The sequence below is a fragment of the Mesocricetus auratus genome, unplaced genomic scaffold (genome assembly GCF_017639785.1).
Source record: "Mesocricetus auratus isolate SY011 unplaced genomic scaffold, BCM_Maur_2.0 contig_5339_pilon_obj, whole genome shotgun sequence".
Classification (NCBI taxonomy): Eukaryota; Metazoa; Chordata; class Mammalia; order Rodentia; family Cricetidae; genus Mesocricetus; species Mesocricetus auratus.
In genome coordinates this window covers 1,151-27,101 of record NW_024433770.1, presented here as the reverse complement: position 1 = coordinate 27,101, position 25,951 = coordinate 1,151, and the positions used below count along the sequence as shown (strand labels likewise).

The window sequence follows — 25,951 nt, the reverse complement described above, 5'->3', positions numbered from 1 at the left end:
AAAAGAACTAATAGAAGTTATGACCCAACTGGGTTTAACAGACATCTATAGAACATTCCACCCAAATACAAAGGGATATACCTTCTTCTCGGCACCACATGGAACCTTCTCTAAAATTGACCACATAATAGGAAACATAGCAAATCTCCACAGATACAAAAAAATTGGAATAACCCCCTGCATCTTATCAGACCACCATGCATTAACATTAGAATTCAACAATAACACAAATCGCAGAAACCCTACAAACTCATGGAGATTGAACAATGCACAATTGCACCATCCCTGGGTAAAGGAACAAATAAAAAAAGAAATTAAAGACTTCCTCGATTTCAATGAGAATGAAGACACAACATACACAAACTTATGGGACACTTTGAAAGCAGTGCTGAGAGGAAAGTTTATAGCACTAAGTGCCCACATGAAAAAACTGGAGAACAGTCATACTAGAGAGTTAATAGCACAGCTGAATGTTCTAGAACAAAAGAAGCAAACTCCCCCAGGAGGAGCAGACGCCAGGAAATAATCAAATTGAGGGCTGAAATCAATCAAGTAGAAACCAGGAAAACACTGAGAAGAATCAATGAAACAAAGAGTTGGTTCTTTGAGAAAATCAACAAAATAGACAAAACTCTGTCCAAACTAACCAAAAGACAGAGAGAGAGCATGCTAATTAACAAAATCAGGGATGAAAAAGGCGACATAACAACGGACTCTGAGGAAATCCAGAGAATTATCAGGGCATACTTTGAAAATCTGTACTCCACAAAATTTGAAAATTTAAAGGAAATGGACAATTGCCTGGATAGATATCACTTGCCAAAACTAAATCAAGAACAGATAAACAATCTAAACAGACCTATAACCCCTAATGAAATAGAAGCAGTCATCAAAAGTCTCCCAAACAAAAATAGCCCAGGCCCAGATGGCTTCAGTGCAGAATTCTACCAGAAATTCAAAGAAGAGCTAATTCCAATACTCCTCAAAGTATTCCACACAATAGAAGCAGGAGGCTCACTGCCAAACTCTTTCTACGAGGTTACAATTACCTTGATACCCAAGCCACACAAAGACACAACTAAGAAAGAGAACTATAGACCAATATCCCTCATGAACATCGATGCAAAAATACTCAATGAAATACTCGCAAACCGGATTCAAGAACACTTCAGAAAAATCATCCACCATGATCAAGTAGGCTTCATCCCAGGAATGCAGGGATGGTTCAACATTAGAAAATCTATCAATGTAATCCACCATATTATCAAACTGCAAAAGAAAAACCACATGATCATCTCACTAGATGCTGAAAAAGCCTTTGACAGCACCCCTTCATGATAAAGGTCCTAGAGAGATCAGGGATAACAGGAACGTACCTGAATATACAGTAAACCAACAGCTAACATCAAAATAAATGGAGAGAAACTCAAAGCAATTCCTCTAAAACCAGGAACAAGACAAGGCTGTCCATTCTCTCCATATCTCTTCAATATTGTACTTGAAGTTCTAGCTACAGCAATAAGACAACAAAAGGCGATAAAGGGGATACAAATAGGAAAAGAAGAAATCAAACTTTCACTATTTGCAGATGATATGATAATTTAGATAAGTGACCAAAAAATTTCGCAAGGTTACTCCTAGAGCTGATAAACACCTTCAGCAATGTGGCAGGATACAAGGTAAACTCAAAAAAATCAGTGGCCTTATTATATACAGATGATGAATTGACAATAGCCAAAAACAGCATCAAATATCTGGGGATAATGTTAACCAAGGAAGTGAAAGACGTGTATATCAGGAACATTGTGTCTTTAAAGAAAGAAGTCAAAGAGGATACCAGAAAATGGAAAGATCTCCCATGCTCTTGGATTGGTAGGATCAACATAATAAAAATGGCAATCTTGCCAAAAGCAGTCAACAGATTCAATGCAATCCCTATCAAAATTCCATCAAAATTCTTCAAGGACCTGGAAAGAACCTTAATCAACTTTATATGGAAAAACAAAAGGCCCAGGATAGCCAAAACAACCCTATACAATAAAGGAACTTCAGGAGGCTTCACCATACCTGACTTCAAGCTCTATTATAGACCTATAGTCCTGAAAACAGCTTGGTATTGGCACAAAAATAGGCAGGTAGACCAATGGAACCGAATAGAAAGCCCTAATTTTAACCCACACACCTATGAACACTTGATTTTTGACAAAGAAGCTAAAACTGTACAATGGAGAAAAGAAAGCATCTTCAACAAATGATGCTGGCATAACTGGTACTGGGATGCAGAAGACTGCAGATAGATCCATGTTTATTGCCTTGTACAAAACTTAAATCCAAATGGATCAAAGATCTCAACATAAATCCAGCCACACTGAAACTTTTAGAAGATAAAGTGGGAGATACTCTTCAACGAGTTGGTACAGGAGACCACTTCCTATACATAACACAAGTGGCACAGGCACTGAGATCAACAATTAACAAATGGGACCTTCTGAAACTAAAACAGCTTCTGTAAGGCAAAGGACACAGTCAAAAAGACAAAAAGGCAGGCCACAGAATGGGAAATGATATTTACTAACCCTACATCTGACAGAGGGCTAATCTCCAAAATTTACAAAGAACTCAAGAAACAAGTCTCCAAAACACCAAAGGATCCAATTAAAAGGTGGGGTACAGAACTAAATAGAGAATTCTCAATAGAGGAGGCTAAAATGGCCAAGAGACACTTAAGAAAGTGCTCAACATCCTTAGCCATCAGGGAAATGCAAATCAAAACAACTCTGAGATACCATCTTACTCCTGTCAGAATGGCTAAAATCAAAAACACCGAAGACAATTTATGCTGGAGAGGATGTGGAGAGAGGGGAACACTCCTCCACTGCTGGTGGGAGTGCCGACTCATACAGCCTCTTTGGAAATCAGTATGGAGATTCCTCAGGAAAATGGGAATTAATCAACCACTAGACCCAGCAATTCCACTCTTAGGCATATATCCAAATGAGGCAAATTCATACAACAAGGGCATCTGCTACACTATGTTCATAGCAGTATTATTTGTAATAGCCAGAACCTGGAAGCAACCTAGATGCCCCTCAACTGAAGAGTGGATAGAGAAAATGTGGTACATTTACACAATGGAGTATTACTCAGCAGAAAAAAACAATGGAATCTTGAAATTCGCAGGTAAATGGATAGCACTGGAAGAAACCATCCTGAGTGAGGTAACCCAGTCGTAAAAAGACAAACATGGTATGTACTCACTCATATATGGATGTTAGACATGGATCAGGATAGTGCTAGTCTGCCCTTCCACTGATAGATTGTCTGGGATACAGGAAAGAACCTAAAAGATATGCATATATGCATAGTACCCAAGAGAAGAGGATTGAGACAAGATCCTCTGAATGGATGGGGAACACGGCAAGGGGTGGGGGAGTGGGAGCTGGGAAGAAGAGAGGGGGTGAAGAGGAAGAGAGTTGGTCATGGGGGAACAGGAAGTTGAGTGGGTGGGGGTAGAATAGGGGAAGAGGGAATCATAGGATAGAAGACAGATCAGGCACCAGAGTGACCTCGAGTGATCTAAAGGGATAACACCAATTGGTAAGGTAAGCAATAGTGGAGAGACCACCTCGAATGCCCATTCCTGATAATGAACTTGATGTCTATAACCATCCGGGAGCCTTCATCCTGTGACTGATCTGAACAGGGAGAGCTCTTGGACCCCAGACCGACAGTGAGGAGGCCAGCATGGGACTGATCTGGACCCCCAAATGTGAGTGTCAGCGAGAAGGCCTGGGCAACCTATGGGGCCCTGAGCTGTGGATCAGTGTCTATCCCTGGAATACAAACAGTCATCATGTGCCTATAGCACAAAGAGGGATGCTCTCTCAGCCTGGACTCTTAGGGGAGTGCCTGGACCCTACCCAGAGTGAAATGACAGACTCTAGATATCCCCTATGTGGAAGGATTTGGCAATAGGGTGGGAGGGTGGGGGGAAGGGGAGTGCAGGAGGAGGGGAGGGAGAGAGAACTGGGATTGACATGTAAAACAAATTGAGACTTCTTCTTGATGTATTTTTCCTTTGTTGAATATGAAGAGTCCTTCTTCATCTCTTTTCATTGATTTTAATTTGAAGTCTAATTTGTTAGATATTAGCATTGCTACACCCGCTTGTTTTCTTGGGACCGTTTGATTGGAAGATCTTTTCCCAACCCTTTACTCTGAGATAATGTCTGATCTTTGATGTTGAGATGTGATTCTTGTATGCAGCAGAAGGAAGGGTTCTGTCTTCGTATCCATTCTGCTAGTCTGTGTCTTTTTATAGGCAAGTTGAGGCTGTTGATATTGAGGGCTATTAATGACCATTGATTGGTGATCCTTGTTTGTGCTTGATTTATTGTTAGTGATAGTTATTTTGTGTCGTTTCTCCTCCCTTTTTCTTTTGATGTTTTGTAAAGTGTGATTATATATTGCCTGTTTCTTTGTGAATGTACTAATCTTCCTTGGCTCTAGGTTTTCATTCTAGCATTTTCTGTAGAGCTGGATTCATGGATACATATTGTTTAAATCTGGTTTGTCATGGAATATTTTGTTTTCTCCATCGATGGTAATTGAGAGCTTTGCTGGATATAGTAATCTGGGCTGGCATTCTTTTTCCTTTAGGTTTGTAGGACATCTGTCCAGGATCTTCTGGCTTTCATCGTTTCCACTGAGAAGTCAGGTGTAATTCGGATTGGTCTGCCTTTGTATGTTACTTGGCCTTTTTATTTAGCTGCTCTTAATATTTTCTCTTTACTCTGTAGGTTTGATGTTTTGATTATTATATGGCGAGGTGACTTCTTTTCTGGTCGAACCTATTTGGCGTTCTGTAAGATTCTTGTACTTTCATAGGCATATCTTTCTTTAGGTTAGGGAAGTTTTCTTCTATGATTTTGTTGAATATATTTTCTGTACCTTTAAGTTGAATTTCTTCAACTTCTTCTATACCTATTATTCTCAGGTTTGGCTTCTTCATGGTGTCCCATATTTCCTGGATATTTTGTGTTAAGGATTTGTTGGTTTTGAAATTTTCTTTGGGTGATGACTCTGTATCCTCTAATGAGTCCTCAACACCTGAGATTCTCTCTTCTATCTCTTGTATTCTATTGGTGATACTTGCATCTGTAGTTCCTGATCGTTTACCCAGCTTTTCTATTTCCAGCATCCCTTCATTCTGTGTTTTCTTTATCGTTTCTATTTCAGATTTCAATCCTTCAACTGTTTGAGTTGTTTCCTTAATTTTTTTGGTTGTTTTTTCTTGGTGCTCTTTAGATTCTTTGAGAGATTTGTTTATTTCTTGAATTTTTCCCCCATTTCATGGATTTTTTGTTTGTTTTTTTCTTCTATTTCTTTAAGGGATTTCCTCGTTTCTTCTTTGAGGTTCTCCACCATCTTCATGAAATAATTTTTAAGGTCTGTCTCCTCTTCTTCGTCTATGTAGTGCTTGTAGGGTCTTGCTGGTGTTGGATCCATGGATTCTGGTGGGGTTATGTTGGTGTTTCTATTGCTGAGTGATCTCTTATTCTGTCTTCTTCCCATTTCTTCTTTCAGTGGGTGCTGGTGGGGTCTTTCCGTCTCCACTGGTCTCATTCCTTCCTGCAGCTGAAGCTGGGGATGCTGACACGGAGTTTGGGTCCTGGTAGGGCTGATGTCTTTCCTGAAGCTGGTCTCGCTGGGGTTGGGGTCTTGGAATTGTTGACTTCTTTGCTGTGTGGGCAGGTCTCCTGAAGCCGTACTCGCTGGGGTTGGGGACTTGGAAGGGCTGATGTCTTTCCTGAAGCTGGACTCGCTGGGGTTGGGGTCTTGGAGGGGCTGATGTCTTTCCTGTGTGGGCGGGTCTTCTGGATGCCAGGAGCGGCCCGGAAGATCAAGGGGGATGGATGATGGGCGGGCGGTCCCCACTGGAGACCCAATCTCACCTGATGCTGGACTCGCTCAGAAGGGCATGATTTAAAACACCTAAAATGGCTTTAAAAGGAGATAAATACCTAATCAGCCCACGAGTACTATCAGCTGAGGCTGAAAAAGAATTAGAATGGGTAGAAAAGAGAATATTAGAAGCACATGTAGACCATGTGGATCCAAAGCTGGACTATATTCTGGTTATTTTGCCATCTAGAGAATACCTCTCAGGAATATTAATGCAGAGGGAAGACATCATACTAGAATGAGTATTTCTGCCACATAAACAGAATAAAAAATTGAAAATGTATATAGAAAAAAGCTCCGATTTGATATTAAAAGGTAAGTTAAGGCTTCGTCAACTAACTGGGAAAGACCCAGGTCCTCACCACGATCAAGTAGGTTTCATCCCAGGGATGCAGGGATGGTTCAACATACGAAAATCCATCAACGTAGTCCACCATATAAACAAGCTGAAAAACAAAAATCACATGATCATCTCACTAGATGCTGAAAAAGCCTTTGACAAAATCCAGCACCCCTTCATGACAAAGGTCTTGGAGAGATCTGGGATAACAGGGACATACTTAAACATAATAAAAGCCATAAACGGGAAACCAACAGCCAGCATCAAACTAAATGGACAGAAACTCAACGCAATTCCTCTAAAATCAGGAACAAAACAAGGCTGTCCACTCTCTCCATACCTTTTCAACATGGTACTTGAAGTTCTAGCTATAGCCATACGACAACAAAGGGGGATCAAGGGGATACAAATTGGGAAGGAAGAAGTCAAACTTTCACTGTTTGCAGACGATATGATAGTTTACATCAATGACCCAAAGAACTCTACCAGGGAACTCTTACAGCTGATTAACACCTTCAGCAAAGTGGCAGGTTACAAGATCAACTCAAGAAAGTCAGTAGCCCTACTATATACAGATGATAAAAGGGCTGAAAGAGAAATCAGAGAAACATCACCCTTTACAATTGCCACAAACAACATAAAATACCTTGGGGTAACGCTAACCAAACAAGTGAAAGACCTGTATCGTAAGAACTTTGAATCTTTAAAGAAAGAAATTAAAGAAGCCCTCAGAAAATGGAAAGATCTCCCATGCTCTTGGATAGGTAGGATCAATGTAGTAAAAATGGCAATCCTGCCAAAAGCAATCTACAGATTCAATGCTATCCCCATTAAAATCCCAGCACAATTCTTCACAGACCTTGAAAGAACAATAATCAATTTTGTATGGAAAAACAAAAGACCCAGGATAGCCAAAACAACCCTGTTCAACAAGGCAACGTCCGGAGGCATCACTATCCCTGACCTCAAGCTCTATTATAGAGCTATAGTCCTGAAAACAGCTTGGTATTGGCACAAAAATAGACAGGCAGACCAATGGAATCGAATTGAAAATCCGGGTATTAACCCACACACGTACGAACATCTGATCTTTGACAAAGAAGCTAAAAATATACAATGGAATAAAGAAAGCATCTTCAACAAATGGTGCTGGCATAATTGGAGACTGGCATGTAGAAAAATGCGGATCGATCCATGTTTATCGCCATGCACAAAACTTAAGTCCAAATGGATCAAAGACCTCAACATAAATCCAGCCACACTGAACCTCTTAGAAGAGAAAGTGGGTGGTACCCTTGAAAGAATTGGTACAGGAGACAGCTTCCTGAACATAACACCAGTAGCACAGACAGTGAGATCAACAATTAATAAATGGGACCTACTGAAACTGAGAAGCTTCTGTAAGGCAAAGGACACAGTCAGCAAGACAAAAAGGCAGCCCACAGAATGGGAAAAAATATTCACTAATCCCACATCTGACAGAGGGTTGATCTCCAAAATTTACAAAGAACTCAAGAAGCAAGTCTCCAAAACAGCAAAGGACCCAATTAAGAAGTGGGCTGCAGAACTAAATAGAGAGTTTTCAATAGAGGAGTCTAAAATGGCTGAGAGGCACTTGAGAAAGTGCTCAACATCCTTAGCCATCCGGGAAATGCAAATCAAAGCAACTCTGAGATACCATCTCACTCCTGTCAGAATGGCTAAAATCAAAAACACCAATGACAATTTATGCTGGAGAGGATGTGGTGAAAGGGGACACTCCTCCATTGCTGGTGGGAGTGCCAACTGGTTCAGCCACTTTGGAAAGCAGTATGCAGCTTCCTCAGAAAAATGGGAATAAACCTACCACAAGACCCAGCAACTGCACTCTTAGGCATATATCCAAAAGATGCCCATTCGTATAACAAAGATGTCTGTTCCACTATGTTCATAGCAGCTTTATTTGTAATAGCCAGAACTTGGAAGCAACCTAGATGTCCCTCACCCGAAGAATCGATAGAGAAAATGTGGTACATCTACACAATGGAGTACTATTCAGCAGAAAAAAATAATGGAATCATGAGATTCGCAGGCAAATGGATGACACTAGAAGAAACCATCCTGAGTGAGGTAACCCAGTCACAAAAAGAGAAACATGGCATGTACTCTCTCATATATGGATTTTAGACATAGATCTGGGGAGTGCCAGCCTACAATCCTATGGCCAGAGAGTCTGGGAAACAGAAACTTCATTTACTGGCTGGTTAAGTACTGAGCTGAACTCAAGAAAGCCAGTATCAGAGAGGGAGGACTGATGATCAAAGTGATTAAGACTGGGCTGGTTGAACCCCCAGAAACAGCTGACCAGACAAAGGTTAACTCTTGAATCCCAGGCATCAGCCTGGGAATCCAGCATGGGACTGATCAAGACCCCCTGAATCTGGGTGTCAGTGAGGAGGCCTAGGTAATCTATTGAGCCTTGGACAGCAGATCAGTACCCATCCCAAGTATACACACGGTCTCTGGACTCCCATAGAACAATGTGAGGTGCACTCTCACCCTGAACTCTTGGGGAAGGGTCTAGGCCCTGCCCTATATGAAATGACAGACTATGGACACCCCCATGGAGAGGCCTCACCCTCCCTGGGGGAATGAGGGGATAACAGGGGGGATGGGGGGAGGACACGGGAGGAGGGGAGGGAAAGGGAGAGGGACCTCGTACTGACTTGTGAAGCAACCTTGTTTCTTATCTAAATTTAAAATGGAAAATAAAAAAATATTAATAAAAAAATATTAAGCATCAAAAAAAATTATTGTACCTTTAACAAATGATGAAATTTCCTCCTTATGGAAGGATAATGAGTATTGGCAAATAGATGCAGTGACTTTTTGGGAACTATCCCAAAACAGAGAGATTCAAATTCATAAAGAAAACAATTTGGATTCTTACACATATCGTGAGACAAACATCTATTTCTGGAGTTCTTACCTTCTACATGGATGCAAACAAATCAGGTAAGGCAGGGTATAAATCAGGAAATATAAGTAAAGTAGTTCAAAGCCCTTACAACTCCGTACAAAAGGCAGAGTTATATGCCATTCTCATGGTACTTAAAGACTTTACAGAGCCTCTCAATATAGTCACGGATTCTCAGTATGCAGAAAGAGTTGTCTTGCACATTGAGAATGCAGAATTTGTTCCTGATAGTACAGAATTAACCTCATTATTTTTACAATTACATGAAACCATCAGAAACAGGACTCATCCTATATATATAACACACATCAGATCCCAAACAGGTCTGCCAGGTCCTTTATCACAAGGCAATGATGAAATTGATCATTTGTTAGTAGGTAATGTGTTGGAAGCTTCAGAATTTCATATGAAACACCATGTTAACAGCAAAGGCTTAAAGAAGGATTTTTCTATCACCTGGCAACAAGCCAAAGAAATAGTAAAAAATTGCCCCAGTTGCTCATTCTACAATCAAACTCCATTACCAGCATGTTGTAGTACTAAAGGTATTCACAGAAATGAACTTTTGCAAATGGATGTATTTCACTTTCCAAAATTTGGCAGTTTAAAATATGTACACCATACCATAGACATGTTCTCAGGATTCCAATGGCCTACTGCCCTCATCTCTGAAAAGGCTGACTCTGTTATTACACACCTCTTAGAGGTGATGGCTGTTATGGGTATACCTAAAACGATAAAAACTGACAATGCTCCAGCATATGTCTCCAGTAAATTGGAACAATTTTTCAAATATTATAATATAAAACATGTAACAGGTATACCTTACAATCCCACAGGACAAGCAGTGATTGAAAGATCTAATCATAACATTAAAAGAGATGCTTCATAAACAGCCAGGGAGAACAAAGACCCCTAAACACAGGTTACATAATGCTTTACTAACATTGAATTTTCTTAATGCTGATGAAAAAGGACAAACTGCAGCAGAAAGACACTGGACTACAGAGAAGACTTCTGAACTGAAACAACCGGTGTATTTTAAAGATGTTATGACCTCAGTCTGGAAACCAGGAAATGTGTAAAATTGGGGAAGGGGTTATGCTTTTGTTTCCACAGGAGAAGAAAAGATTTGGGTCCCATCTAAATTAATTAAGATTCGATCAGAACAGAAAACGTCTCAGGTGGAGGAAGGATGACGGCTCATCTACAAGGTCTGCTATGTATAAGGAGACCTCATTAAAGGAAAGAGAAGTATTCTGTTTGTGTATTTACAGGACAATTAGTTTTGAACAGTGAATAATACTAGGTATATGGATACCTAAAGAAGAAAGGATAGCTACTCAGAGGTCCACCAAACATGCAATAATATGATGTGTTATCAGTGTCTAAATCTCTCTATTTTGTTAGTGTAATTTCTATTTCTTCCACTTCTTAATATGCCTGAGTCCCAATTCATCTAATTAATGCTGGCTTTGGAGTTTGATTGGCTCTCCTGCTTTAAACCCAAGCATATTGTAAAAATGCAATTCAGACTTTCTGTATTATATCAAAGAGCCATTGATATAAGACAGAAACAACAACAACAACAACAAAAGATATATATATATATATATATATATATATATGGTAACTGTCATCTGTGTATATTTGATTCTTTTCTAAAACTCTAATCTCCTTCATGTGTATTATCTTCCTTAGGGTCGCCTTTCCCTGTATTCATACACATAAAATTTAAGAATTTCTGTGCTAACATTAATATTTCAGTTTTCCAGAGACAAAGGGATTTCTTGACAGCGATCTTCAACTGCTTCAGAAAGAGAATGTGGATTCACTTCCCCGACTCCACCTGATTCGATGGGATACATCTAAACTGCCCCACATCATCGACCCCACCTGACAGGCACCATCCTGAAACTAGCTTGGAACTACATCACTCGACACATCGTCAGGCCAAGGAACTGATATAGTGCATCTTCTACAATCTTATCAGTGCTTCAGACAAGAGCTTCAATCAAAATCAGAAATCTAATCCGGAACTTCAGTCAAGCCTCTCCTGCAAAACAGAGACTAACTGACCTAATTAAGACTCTTGTTACACTAACAATTTCTCCCCACAGGTCCCCATGATTGTCATCGTCCCACTTCAGCAGGAAGTAAATTTGAGAATTCCACGTCCCTTCTCCCTACTATTGACATTGTCGGATAGTTTACACCTGTTAGTGTTAATTTGCAATTATTTTAGGGTTGGGATTGGAAGGAGGTGTTCAGACTTAGGCATCCCTTTCAGATAAGTTTAGAATTTAGGTGGAATGGATATGTTTAGTTTAGGATAAGTAGATTATAACTTAATTATCACCCTCTACATATATATGTTGTATATGTTTGAGTTTATATCAAATTTAAATCTTCTATTTAGACTAAAAGGGTAATTGTAGGAGTGAACCCCACAAAGCTATCTGCCCAACAGGGCGGGGACAAGTAAATTAGCACAGGTAGAGATAAAAGGAAGAGAAAGGAAAAGGACCTCCCTTTTTCTCCAGGAAGCCAGCCACGCTTCTAACTCCTGGTCTGTGTGAGTCTCTCTCTCTCTCTCTCGCTGGTAAATAAATATATTGTTTTCCCTATATAGCATCGAATATCGTTATACCAAGGCACATGCCTCCAGATACAAAAATATACAATTGTAACATTGCCTCTCAGCAGCTATCTCCTTCTTTGATCCATGATAAACTGCCAGCTTCTTGAGTCTCCCCTGGGCCCAGGGTTGCCAGGCAGCAATTATGATTTAACAGTGGGTCTTACTTGTTCTCACAAAAGTATAGATAACTGATCAACCTATGCCCTCTGCAGGCTGGTTAAAGATCTGTGTCTTTCCGTGATTGGAGGCCTCTGTCAGTGTGATCAGGACCTGTCACTGACACATGAGCTGACATTTTGGAACCTATTCCCCATGGTTCAATACACACCAAGTTTTAACGCTGGGGGAAGGTCTTGTTCCTAAACTCAACTTGACATATTGTCATCTTTGTTGACTCCCAAGAAAGGTCTAACCTTTTCTGAAAAGAGGAAGGGTGGATTAGAAGAGGAAGCTCAAGTTGGGTAGATGGAATGGGAAGAAAGGAGGGAGGACAAACAAACAGCTCATGGAATGCAAAGAAAATGACAAAAATGTTAAAGAGTAGATAATAGTGCTGAGCAGTATATATATATATATATATATATATATATATATATATATTATCTTTTCTGATTGCCTGTGTTAGCTTCAATAGATTTTTGCCTTCTTTTGGGGAGATGCTTCCAACATAAATCCATATATTTATTCCTTGTTAATTTTTAGAGAGGTCTAATACTATTCATGTCATCCTATATCTACTATATACTAGAATCACACTCATATGTCCTCATAATCTTGGAACCTTGGCTTCCTCTCTTGAGTATAGAGTATGATTTGTCCCTTGCTATTTTATGAGCTTTGTGAATGCAAATACTTCCTCACATTATAAGTAGTAAATATGCTACTGAGTATCCACACTGTGGTCACCAAAGTTTTTCAAATTTAAGGATTGCTAGAGATGGAATTTCAGAGATGGTAGCCTTTGTAAATATTTCAGGTGATTTTGAGCAATTAGGGGTGAAAGGTACAAAATTAAAAATAAATAAATTTTTCAAAATTTAACTTTGTTAAATAAACCACAAAATCATTGACACATGGACACATGAGTCTCTTCCTAATCCACCGGTTTTAAAAAGTATTACACCTCAGCATAGAAGTACCTTCTTCTAGTTATGTTCACTCTGAGAGCTGACACAGCCTTTTGCAACTAGATGCTAGACATCCACTAACAAAACCAGAAGTGTATTCTGAAATCCAAAGTACAGGATGGAAGTTGAAAAATGTTTAATTGCATCACACATTGTTCAAGGAAGAAAGAAAGAAAGAAAGACATTAAGAGTTCCTGGGTGTCAGAGAGGATGACTCTGCAATCTATGGGAACTTGTAGAATAGATTAGTTTTTATTCCTGGTATACAATCAGACTCTGGGAGCCCATTCCACATGGATGGATGCTCTCTCAGCCTGGATACATGGCGAGGGGGAACTAGGTCCTGCCTGGGATGATATGACAGACTCTGAAAATCCATTATGGAAGGCATTAAGCTCCCTGGGGAGTGGAGGGGAGATTGAGTCGGTGGGGAATTGGGAGGACTTGCGGGGCAGTTAAATGAAAAAATTACAAAATAATAATAATAGCACTCTATGGACACTAAAACCCAGGAGGAAAGGACAAGCATGCTAAAGCAATTTATGTATGACTGTGACTGCACCACATGCTTCAGACCACAGATGTGGGAGCATTTCCATTCCAAAGCCCCCACCTGAAATCATGGACAGTCAGAACACAGAAACTGTCCACAGTGACTGATTCTGTGAATAATGATCATCATGGAACTTTAACTACTAGACTTGACATTTTCTTCATCCTCTTAATGGAGTATGACTTAACATGCTTTTGCATGTATGTGTGTCCAATATCCATAGATATAAACCATTCATATATTTTAAATATACATATTTAGCTATAGTTTTAGAATATTTTGCCACCTGTACTTTTGCTTAAACTTAATAAACATTTATTACAGGTTATGAGGTTGCAGCAGGTAAAAAATTGTTGGAGTGCATTTTGGATTAAAGGTCACCTGAATTTTCAGTTCAGAATACCCCTGAGCCTTTCATGCCAGAAGAAACTGCCTTTTGAAGATTGTAGTGGTTTATCTTGGGTTTGTTTTCCAACATAATCTTTAGCAAAAACTTGCTTAGAAAAAAAGAATTCCTAGAATTCATTGAAAATGAATGTACAACAAATCCAAACTTACAGGATACTTTGAAAGCAGCGCTAAGAGGCAAGCACTCAGCACTAAGTGCCTATATAATGAATCTAGAGAGCTCCCACACTGGTGACATGGCAGCATACATGAAATATCTAGAATAAAAAAACAAAATTACCCAGGAGGATTAGATTACAACAAATAACCAAATGGGAGGTTGAATATTAAAATAGAAACAAAGGAAACAACACATAGAACCAATGAAACAAAGAGTGGGGTCCTTGAAATAACAAGATAGAAAAAACCTTTATTCTACCTATCCAAAAGGCAGAAAGAGACTATGAAAAGTAACAAAATCAGAAATTAAAGGAGGGGAAATAACAATGGATACTGAAGAAGTCCAGAGAATAATCAAGTCATATTTTGAAAAACCTGTACTCCAAAAAATTGGAAAACTTAAAGGAAATGAGCAATTTTATGTATAGGTATCACATACCAAAATAAAATCAAGAACACATAAACAATTTACATAGACCTATAATCCATAATGAAGTAGAAGCAAACATCAAAAATTCTACCACGCAAAAATAGCACAGGGCCAGGTGATTTCAGTGTAGAATTCTATCAGAAATTCAAAGGTAAATTAATACAAATACTACTCAAAATGTTCTATGCAATTGCAACTGAAGGTTCAGTTCCAACCTCTTACACCAAACCACACAATGACACAAATAAGAAAGTGAAATAATTGAATTGTTGGTGTTTCGGGGTCTAGCTTTTTGAGTACTTTCTATGTTTGCAATTCAGTCCTCTATATGATTTGGATAGGTGAAAGTCTTTTCCCATTCTGTGGGTGCTGTTTGTTTTGTTGACTGTGTCTTTTGCCTTACAAAAGTTTCCCAGTTTCAGGAGGTGCCAAATATTAATTGTCAATCTTACTGTCTGTGCAACTGGTGTTATTTTCAAGAAACGGTCTCCTGTACCAATTCTTTCAAGGGTACCTCCTATTTTCTTTTCTAAGAGGTGCAGTATGACTGGATTTATTTTGAGATCTTTGATCTATTTGGACTTAAATTTTGTTCATGGTGATTGATATGGGTCTACATGCAGTCTTCTACATGTCCAGATACATTTATGCCAGCACCATTTACTTTCTTTTTTCCACAGTATAATCTTAGCTTCTTTGTCAAAAATCAGATGTTCGTACATGGGTGGTTTAATATCAGTGTTTCCAATTCGATTTATTTGGTCTACCTCTCTATTTTTGTGCAAATACCAAGCTGTTTCAGGACTGTATTTCTATAATAGGGCTTAAAGTCAAGGATGGTTATGCCTTTGGAAGGTGTTTTAATTTGGTGTTGTTTTGGCTATCCTGAGTTTTTTTATTTCAAATATAATGTTGAGTATCATTCTTTCAAGGTCTGTGAAGAATTACTCTGAGATTTTTATAGGGATTGCATTGAATCTGTATATTGTTTTTGGTAAGATTGCCATTTTTACTTGTAGATACTACCTATCCAAGAGCATGGAAGATCTTTCCGTTTTCTGGTAGTTTCTTCAACTTCATTCAAAGTTATTGTTATTCTGGTCTTTCACTTGTTTGGTTAGCAGTACCCCAAGTTATTTTCTTAGCCATCAGGGAAATACAAATCAAAACACCTCTGAAATACATTCTTGCTGCTGTCAGAATGGATAAAAACAAAAACACAAATGACAGTTTATGTTTGAAAGGATGTGGAGAAAGGGTAAAACTCTTTTTCAGCTGGTGGGAGTATAAAATATTACAGCCACTTTGGAAATCAGTATTGTGGTTCTTCAATATAATTGGAATCAGTCTACCACAAGATTCAGCAATTCCACTCTTCGGCATATACCCAAAGAATGCACATTAATACAACAAGAGCATATGTTTATCTTTGTTCATAGAAGTATTATTTGTGATAGCCAGAAACTGGAAGCAAACTACATGTCCTTCAACCAAAGAATGGATGGAGAAAATGTGGTACACTTACACAGTGGAGTACTACTCAAAGGAATCTTGATATTTGTAGGCAAATGAATAGAAGTAGAAGAAACCATCCTAAGTGATGCAACCCAGTAATAGAAAGGCAAACATGGTATGTTCCACCTCATATATGTATATTAGACAGAGAGTAAAGGATTACCAGCCTACAATCCACATCTCCAGAGAGTCCAGGAAACAATGAAGACAGTAAGAGGGACATACATGGTCCCCCAAGGAAGGCAAAATGTACAAGAACTCCTGAACAAATTGTGAGTAAGGGGGGAGGCAGAAGCGAGGTAGGACAAATAGAAGGTGAAAAGAGGTAGTGGGAGGAAAACATGAGGAATCAGGAAGATTGAGTGGGTAGAGGAATAGAGGAGAGGAAGAAAAGAGACACATCAATAGAGGGAGCCATTATAGATTTAAAGAGAAATCTGGCACTAGGAAAATGTCCAGGGATCCACAAAGATGACCCAAACTAAGAATCTAAGCAATAATGTAGAGGCTAATTAAAATGTCTTTCCCCTATAAGGTGATTGATGACTACCTTATATAATGTCCCAGAAGCTTCATCAAGTAGCTGATGGAAGCAGAAGCAGACACCCACAGCTAAACACTGACCCGAACTCCTGCAATCCAGTTTAAGAAATGGAGGAGTGATGTACAAATGTGTCAATACCAGGCTTGGAAATCCCACCGAAACAACTAACCTGAACAAGAGGAAGCTCATGGATCACATTCTGACAGCTGCACAACAAGCACAGGACTGAACCAGCCCCTCTGAATGTGGGTTTCCCTTTGAGACCTGGGCAGTCTATGGGAACTCTGGCAGTGGTACCAGTATTAATCCCTAGTGCATGAATGGACTTTGGGATTCCATTCCCTGTGGAGGGCTACTTTCTCATCCTAGATACTCGAGGGAGTGCCTAGGCCTTGCCCCAAATGATGTGAAAGACTTTTATGATCTCCCATGGAAGGCCTCAGCATTACTGAGGAGTGGATGGGGGTTAGACTGGGTTTTTTGGGGAATGTAAGTGTTGAAGCTACAGTGAATGTGATTGCTATGCAAAATAAGATTGTTTCTAATTCAAATAAAAGCTTATATAAAATAAAAATATAGACAGAGGAGATGTTGGTGTATGTACTTCTGTATATATGTTTGTCTTACTTTTTGATGAAAAAAGCCACTGATGATTGAGTATACAGACAAAAATATAGGTGATTCTACTAAACCAGGAGTGGGCTGGGGAGAAGGGAGAGAGAGAGGCTGAGAAGAGATGCCATGCTGCCAAAGGAGTAACATGCCAGGTAATGGATTGGTAATCCATAGATGTGTGTCAATAAATTTAAGATTAATTTTTCCTACCTTTCTGCCTACCTGCCCACTTATCATTTGTCACCTATTATTATCTAATGATCACTTTCTTTTTCACTGTATATACATGGAACTAAACTGTCACCAATGGAATGTTAGCCCGAATTCCATTGGAAGAATGTTAGAATAGGATGTCTCCAAGTTACAGAGAAAAATTTGATGTATCAGAAATTATCACAACAGAGAGGAGATAGTTACTGTCGACTAGGTCTTCTGAGTTGTTTTTGGAGGGGGAATCATTTGAGTTAAAAAGCATTTCCAGAGTGAATAGGGCAGCTTCCTATGTAAACAATCACTCCTCACACACACATTACAATATACATGTCAAGTTAAGAACGATGATCTAAAAATGTAAGGAATATTTTCAAGAGGTTTTCAGTTTCATTTTAAATTATTTAAAAATATCCAATAGTCTTTATAGTGTGTATTTGGAGTTCTAAATGAATCCAATTTTGGAATAGCGAAAGGCAAGTGTAGGACACAGGTAACAGTTCTGATTAGTCATTCTGAATTATGATTTTTGGGGGTTTATTATGAAATTTGTATTACAGAATTACAATTGTGTGAAGAGGGTTGAGGCCTGTATCCCAACTGTCTGAATAGGGAGCAGAAATATGTGAAGGACATGGTTAGGTATAAAATTAATTCTAGGTCAGCCAGCTGTATCTGATAACATGCTTTAAAATATAACCATAATATCTTAAAGTTAAAAATAATAGTCATAAGGTATTTATTTATTTGCTGAATTATTGTTGAATTTTACTGAGAGATATTGTCATGTGATTCAGGATGGCCTTTAACACCTGAGCACAAAAAATTGCTCCACTACCTCATTGCTACTAGCACAGGTCTCTCTCACTTTTTATTATTTATTTTTAAGTTTAAATTTAGATTAGAAACAAGGTTGCTTCACAAGTCAGTTCCAGGTCCCTCTCCGTTTCCCTACCTTCCTACTGTGCCCATTACCAATCCCCGCCAATATACCCTCATTTCCCCAGGGAGGGTGAGGTCCTCCATGGGGTTGTCCATAGTCTGTCATTTCATAAAGGGCAGGGCCTAGACCCTCTCCCAAGAGTTCAGGGAGAGAGTGCATCTCACATTGTTGGATGGGAGTCCAAAGTCCATTTGTATACCCAGGATAAATACTGATCTACTGCCCAAGGCTAAATAGATTACCTAGGCCTCCTCAATGACACCCCCATTCAGGGGGTCTTGATATGCCCCACGCTGCATTGCCAGGCATCAGCCTGGGATTCAAGAGTTAATCCTTGTCAAGTCAGGTCATCTGTTTCTGGGGGTTAAACCATCCCAGTCTTAAGCCCTTTGGTCATTAGTCCTCCCTCTCTGTTACTGGCTTTCTTGAGTTCAGCTCAGTGCTTAGCCATGGGAGTCTGCCTCTTCTTCCATCAGCCACTGAATGAAGTTTCTGTTTTCCAGACTCTCTGGCCATGGGATTGCAGGCTGGCACTCCCTAGATCTATGTCTAAAATCCATATATGAGAGAGTACATGCCATGTTTCTCTTTTTGTGACTGTGTTACCTTGCTCAGGATGGTTTCTTTAGTGTCATCCATTTGCCTACAAATCTCAGGATTCCATTGTTTTTTCTGCTGAATAGGACTCCATTGTGTAAATGTACCACATATTCTCTACCCATTCTTCGGTTGAGGGATATCTAGGTTGCTTCCAAGTACTGGCTATTACAAAGAATGCTGCTATGAATATAGTGGAACAGACATCCTTGTATCAATGGGCATATTTTGGATATATGCCTAAGAGTGGAGTTGCTGGGTCTTTGGTAGGTTTATTCCCATTTTTATGAGTATTCTCCATACTGATTTCCAAAGTGCCTGTAAAAGTTTGCACTCTCACTAGCAATGGAGGGGTGATCCTTTTTTACCACATCCTCTCCAACATAAATTGTCATTGGTGTTTTTGATTTTAGCCATTCTGACAAGAGGGACATGGTATCTCAGAGTTGTTTTGATTTGCATTACCTGGATGGCTAAGGATGTTGAGCACATTCTCAAGTGCCTCTCAGACATTTTAGACTCCTCTATTGAAAATTCTCTATTTAGTTCTGCAGCCCAATTTTTAATTGGCTCCTTTGGTGTTGTGTAGACTTGCTTCTTGAGTTCTTTGTAAATTTTGAAGATAAACCCTCTGTCATATGTGGGGTTAGTGAATGTATTTTCCCGTTCTGTGGGCTGCGTTTTTGTCTTGCTGACTGTGTCCCTTGCCTTACAGAAGCTTCTCAGTTTCAGGAGGTCCCATTTATTAATTGTTGATATCACTGTCTGTGCTAGTGGTGTTATGGTCAGGAAGCTGTCTCCAGTACCAATTCGTTCATGGGTACCACCCAATTTCTCTTCTAAGAGGTTCAGTGTGGCTGGATTTATGTTGAGGTCTTTGATCCATTTGGACTTAAGTTTTGTGCATAGTGTTAAACATGAATCAATCCGCATTCTTCTACATGCCAGCCTCCAGTTATGCCAGCACCATTTGTTGAACATGCTTTCTTTATCCCATTGTATATTTTTAGCTTCTTTGTCAAAGATCAGATGTTCATACGTGTGTGGGTTAATATCAGGGTTTTCAATTCAATTCCATTGGTCTACCTGTCTGTTTTTGTGCCAATACTAAGCTGTTTTCAGGACTATAGATCTATAATAGAGGTTGAAGTCAGGAATGATGATGCCTCTGGACATTACCTTGTTGATCAGGGTTGTTTTGGCTATCCTGGGTCTTTTGTTTTTAATACAAAATTGACTATTGTTCTTTCAAGGTCTGTGAAGAATTGTGCTGGGATTTTAATGGGGATTGCATTGAATCTGTAGATTGCTTTTGGCAGGATTGCCATTTTTACTACATTGATCCTACCTATCCAAGAGCATGGGAGATCTTTCCATTTTCTGAGGGCTTCTTTAATTTCTTTCTTTAAAGACTCAAAGTTCTTGCGATACAGGTCTTTCACTTGTTTGGTTAGCATTACCCCAAGGTATTTTATGTTGTTTGTGGCAATTGTAAAGGGTGATGTTTCTCTGATTTTTTTCTCAGCCATTTTATCATCTGTATACAGTAGGGCTACTGATTTTCTTGAGTTGATCTTGTAGCCTGCCACTTTGCTGAAGGTGTTAATCAGCTGTAAGACTTCCCTGGTAGAGGTCTTTGGGTCATTGATGTAAACTATCATATCATCTGCAAACAGTGAAAATTTGACCTCTTCCTTCCCAAATTGTATCCCCTTTTGTTGTTGTATGGAAATGGCTGGAACATAAAGTACAATGATGAAAAGGTATAGAGAGAGTTCACATCATTTTTTGTTCCGGATTTTGAAGGAATTGCCTTTAGTTTCTGTCCTTTTAGTTTGATATTGGCTATTGGTTTACTATATAAAGCTTTTATTATGTTTAAGTATGTTCCTGTTATCCCAGATCTCTCCAAGACCTTGATCATGAAGTGGTGTTGGATTTTGTCAAAGGATTTTTCAGCATCTAGTGAGATGATCATATGAGTTTTGTTTTTCTGCTTGTTTATATGGTGGATTACGTTGATGGATTTTCATATGTTGAACCCTCCCTGCATCACTGGGATGAAACCTACTTGTTCGTGGTGAATGATTGTTTTGATGTGTTCTTGGATCCAATTTGCCAGTATTTTATTAAGTATCTTTGCATCAATGGCCATGAGGGATATTGCTCTGATGTTCTCTTACTTAGCTGTGTCTTTGTGTGGCTTGGGGATCAAGGTTATTGAAGCCTCGTAGAAAGAGGTTGGCAAGGCCTCACTCATTTTGCATGATAAAATTAGTATGAATGTTGAAGTAGATTCACACACACACACCACACACACTTTAGTTATTTTATGAGTGACATACACAAAAAGAATTTGTTGTTTTCCTAAGAAATCATGTTTTCATGTAATATCGAATAACTAGAGAGTTGACTAAAAAGAAAAACAGAAATTGCATTTAGAGACCCCACTATAATCACATGGATTTCCCAAGTTGCAATTTATGTATTTATTCAAGCTGAGAATGTGGTGCATCTCTCTGGTATTATCTATTCATTACTTCCCTTATGGACTATAGATACATTTCACAAAGTGAACCTTGATCTTCCTATCCTGAAGTATATACTCAAAATTTCATAAAGTCAATCATTTGGTTTCAAACATTTTCTTACTCTTCAGTTTCAATCATATAAAATGTAATGGTAGCCTTACTGATATCAAATATATTGTTTACTAAATCACCAATATTAGTAAGATTTTATCATGTACTGAAAGTGGATTCATTTCTTTATGCAAAAAAATCAATGGCCCTTCTCTTCACCTTGAGGAAGCAAAATATAAAGACTAACCCAAGATTATGCTTTCTAACTACCGGTAATTTGCAGTAATTGTATTCTTTTTATTTCAATTAACTGCTTCCCCAAGTATATATTTTCACATCTTCTGACATGAACTCATCACTAAATTGTTAGTAATTATTGAATTACTAATATTAAAATCCTGACTAAAAATAAGCAGATTTATCAGCATTGTGAATCCCATCTTCAGATTGCTTTTATGCTGCCACTGTGCCCAACTTGAGGATGTGCCCCTTTACAAATGAGACTCCTTCATGGACTTCAGGGGTGGACTCCCAAGAACAGGCATCAACCTCTATGGAGAGTGCCTGAATGAAGCCCCATGACTTCTAAGGGGCCTTTAGGATTCTAGAAAAAACGCATAGAACTCTTCTGGTTTTAACAACCTAGGTCATTTCACCCAATTTGTATATCAGCAGTCCTACAAGAAGCCACCAGGAAGATTCAGAATATACTTCTGCTAATTCAAAAATCAAACATAAATGACTGAGGTGCCTCTTTAATATTCCAAAGGGGATACTGGCCAAAGTTTTTCTCAACATTTCTAATATCTGTTCCCTTGTAACAGAGTACTGGCTCCTCAGCACTTCCTAACCTGTGACCACATTTTTAACCACTCCAACAACTGAGTTCCAATTTCCTTCCCCTATCCTGTGATTATTACATAGCCTCAGTCACTTTGGATTTTGGGGTCTCTCAGGCTCCTGGCCTCTTGGTTCCTCATCCTTGTCTTTTCAAGTATCTACACCCACATCCTCTCATTTGTTGCTTCATTCTGGACATGTTTAGAGGCATCTGGCATTTCTCCTTCATATCTAACAGTAAACCTTCTCCTCTCCAATATATAAGCACATACCAGTATCATTTCATTATTTTGTTTTCATTCAGCATGGTTTATTTCACAAATATGTGTAGGAAACTGATCAGAGCATTTCAAGAACAATTAAGGTCACCCTTTCATAATTGTATGTTTTGCTATATAAAAATATGAAAAATTTATTTTTGTACTCTAAACTTTGTCAGAAAAAATTTTAACATATGTTACAATTTAGTGTTGAAATGTTTCCCTAAATGCCTGTCTGTATAGTACACAATTTCATGGTGCTATTGTAGACCAGAGGCAGAAATATAAACCTCTGCAAATGGAGTTACAATCTAGGTGCAAGAAATTCATCCCAATTCTACAGGAGGAGCCAATGCTCCAAAACTTGAGTCATCATTCCAGACACTCAAAATTTTATTAGACTGGCTTACCCTGGAGGAAACATTGTGTGAAGCAAATGTGAATTTAAAGAAACTCATATTTAAAGGATATCCAAAAGTTTACAACATTGAGCAGTTCATGACATATTCTTGACAATTGGTTGCATTTTGTGAAAAGCACAGGCTCTTTTTAGTCATCTTTCTAGCCCTGAAAGTTACTTTTTATCACTTCATTTCAGCTTTTGTTTCCTGTTTGGCACATGGTTTAAATTGGTTACTACAAACAACCATGTTTTACTGTGAATCCTCTTCTAAGGTCTGAAAATTCAAGTAACACATATTCTCTAGAATGATTCAAACAGCACTCACTCAAAAGTGAAGATTTTGTCCAGCTTCAGTTACTCATTATCCAAAACTTCTTTCAGAAGGACACATAGCCACACATCATCAGCAGGATCTGTGAGGTGAATATCAAAATGTAATCAGATGTTAAGGTCATATTGTTCCCCAGTAAAGCCCCATCTGAGCTGGATTGTGATCTCGTGCTGTGTTTTAATACAGATATTGTCAATTTAATTAATGTCATAGTCAGACTGACTTAGAAAAGCTTGTTTCTATAACTGCGCTTACTTGACCTGGACACATTAATATTAACTGTACACAAATAACCTGTGTGCATCAGGTCCCAACTCTTTATATCAGGCATGTGAGAGTGCAGTATCCCAGGCATCCTTGTCATTGTCATTATTATTATTACTATTATTATTATTATTGTGTTGTTTTGCTGTCATATTTATTATAATAATAATTTTTATTATTATTAACTTAGCTTTTCAGCAGAGAATTTCTGTGCATTCTTGGCTCACCTAGTACTCTATTTGCAGGTCAGTCTGGCCTCACACTCAGAGGCTCAACTGCATCTTCCTGTTATCTGTTGGGTTTAATGACATTCAGCAGTTTTGCGTTCTCACATTTCATTCTTTACCTAAGCAAATTTTCATGGCCTCTAGCAATATTCACCAGATTAGGTTGTGTACTTCACCCTGATCAAGGGAGTCCAAAGTATTTGTCTTCATTCCCAGAGCTTGGTTGTCTATGCTGCCTCTCGTCTATGCTAACGAACTGCCCATGCCAGCAGAGAACACTGATGGGAAGAGCAACTCTAGAATGCCAGCAGAGAACAATGATCGTGAGCACAACTCTAGAATCCCAGCAAAGAACTCTGATTATGAGCACACCTCTGGGATGTCAGCAGAGAACATTGATCACGAGCATAACTCTGGAACACTGATCATTTCCTGAAGCCAACTGCCATTCCAGATATTCGTTTGGACAGCCAGACTTGTGCACAGCTATTGGGAAGATAAGCTTCTTACAGACATTATCGTTTAACCTGTTCCTGAAGCAAGTTGCCATTGGAGATCAGGCTCTACTTGTGAAATTCACTTGCCAGCAGATAACACTTACTGGGAGCCCATCTCCAGAACTTTGATCACTTCTTGAAGTCAACTGTAACTCCAGTTCTTTGTTTGGCCTGCCGGAAGTTAGTACAGGTATTTGGAAGTAAAGATTCCTACAATCAAAATTGTTTATCCCCTTTAAACTGCCAGTTGCCATGGGAAACATCCTTCAAGGATTTTTGTCTGAGGCAAATAACATAAGACAGTTTTCTCTGCTCAACTGTCTTAGAAACTACCTGCCTAGGCCAGTGGAGAGAAGCCTACAGGCCTCAGCTTAGCTTGTGCCTTCTGATAACACATCGCGGTTTCTCAGAAAAAGGACCATTATCAGCAACTAAGACCCAAAAGACGAGGTTTACACACCAGCAAAAAGCCTGGAATATTTCACAACCAATATAGCCCAGAGGGATTTGACACATCAACAACAACTGCCACTGTCTATGTCCAGACTGAGGTTCAGAGACTCACATGTGGACCTGGAAATTGGCAAGAAATGCAGGTGGGTCAGATTCCCTGACTCTGCATGCATGTAAAGCCCATGCTATTATGCAGGTCATGAAGTATATGCAGACTCTACAGTTTGCAACTTGATTGTCATTGTTTCTTATTTCATCCTTACTTCCTTCTTCCTTCTTTCTTTCTTTCTTTCTTTATTCCTTTCTGTCTTCAGTTGTTATTTTCCCTCATTAGTAGGACTGAAGTTTGAGTTCATGGATGAAGTACATGTCAGACATTGATTCTGCAAACAAACATCATGACCATTATAAACACAATATGATGGGAACCTTTCCAATTATTTTACAGATTGGGCTTCTGGTTTTGTCAGTGAATGTGGAGCATCAAGTTGCAAAATGCTATGTCAGGTCTCAGTTTTAACATAAGTAGAAGCAGATAATTCCATGCTGAATTGTAATGCCTTTTAAAACATGTGGGTTAGGAAGAGGTTTAATTGTCCATGTATCAGTGACTTTGGTTTATATAACAAAATTAAATTCAAAAGTTTGATTTATTTTTATTTTTGAGCCTTTATCCCCTACTTGCTCAAAAATCCTCTGAATTATTTTATAATAATTTTTAATTTAACTTTTTACACATTTCTCCTATTTCCATCACCCTCCCGCCCTTTCTGAGACCCACCTCCCCCAACCCCCAACTCCACATGATTCCATCTCTGTTCCCCAGGGAGTGTAAGACCTTCCATGAGAGAATTTTGGAGTCTGTCATATCATCAAAATATTGGTGAGAATTTACACGTGGGAAATATTTCCAAAAATGTTAGCTCATATATCAGTTGCATGTCTTGATCACACTTCCAGATGCCTTGAACCAACCAACACAGGGCATAGGCTGATAAATTATGTATACTTTTGAGAGAACAAGTAAGACCCACTGTTAAGTCATGATTTTCTGGCAACCCTGGGCCCAATGGAGACTCAAGATGCTGGCAG

At 38.9% G+C, this 25,951-nt stretch overlaps 1 long non-coding RNA gene across 2 annotated transcripts; it reads right to left on the bottom strand.

The window, feature by feature from the left end:
• Positions 1-16,403: 16,403 nt before the first annotated feature.
• LOC121138508 lies at positions 16,404-25,587 on the bottom strand. 2 transcript variants are annotated; one of them, XR_005875474.1, is made up of 3 exons: positions 24,972-25,587; positions 23,413-23,500; positions 16,404-16,725 (listed from the first exon to the last, which is right to left on the bottom strand). It is a non-coding gene; the product is annotated as an uncharacterized LOC121138508 (long non-coding RNA). The 2 variants fall into 2 exon arrangements; XR_005875473.1 differs by lacking the exon at positions 16,404-16,725 and having other exon boundaries at positions 22,713-23,500.
• Positions 25,588-25,951: the final 364 nt, after the last annotated feature.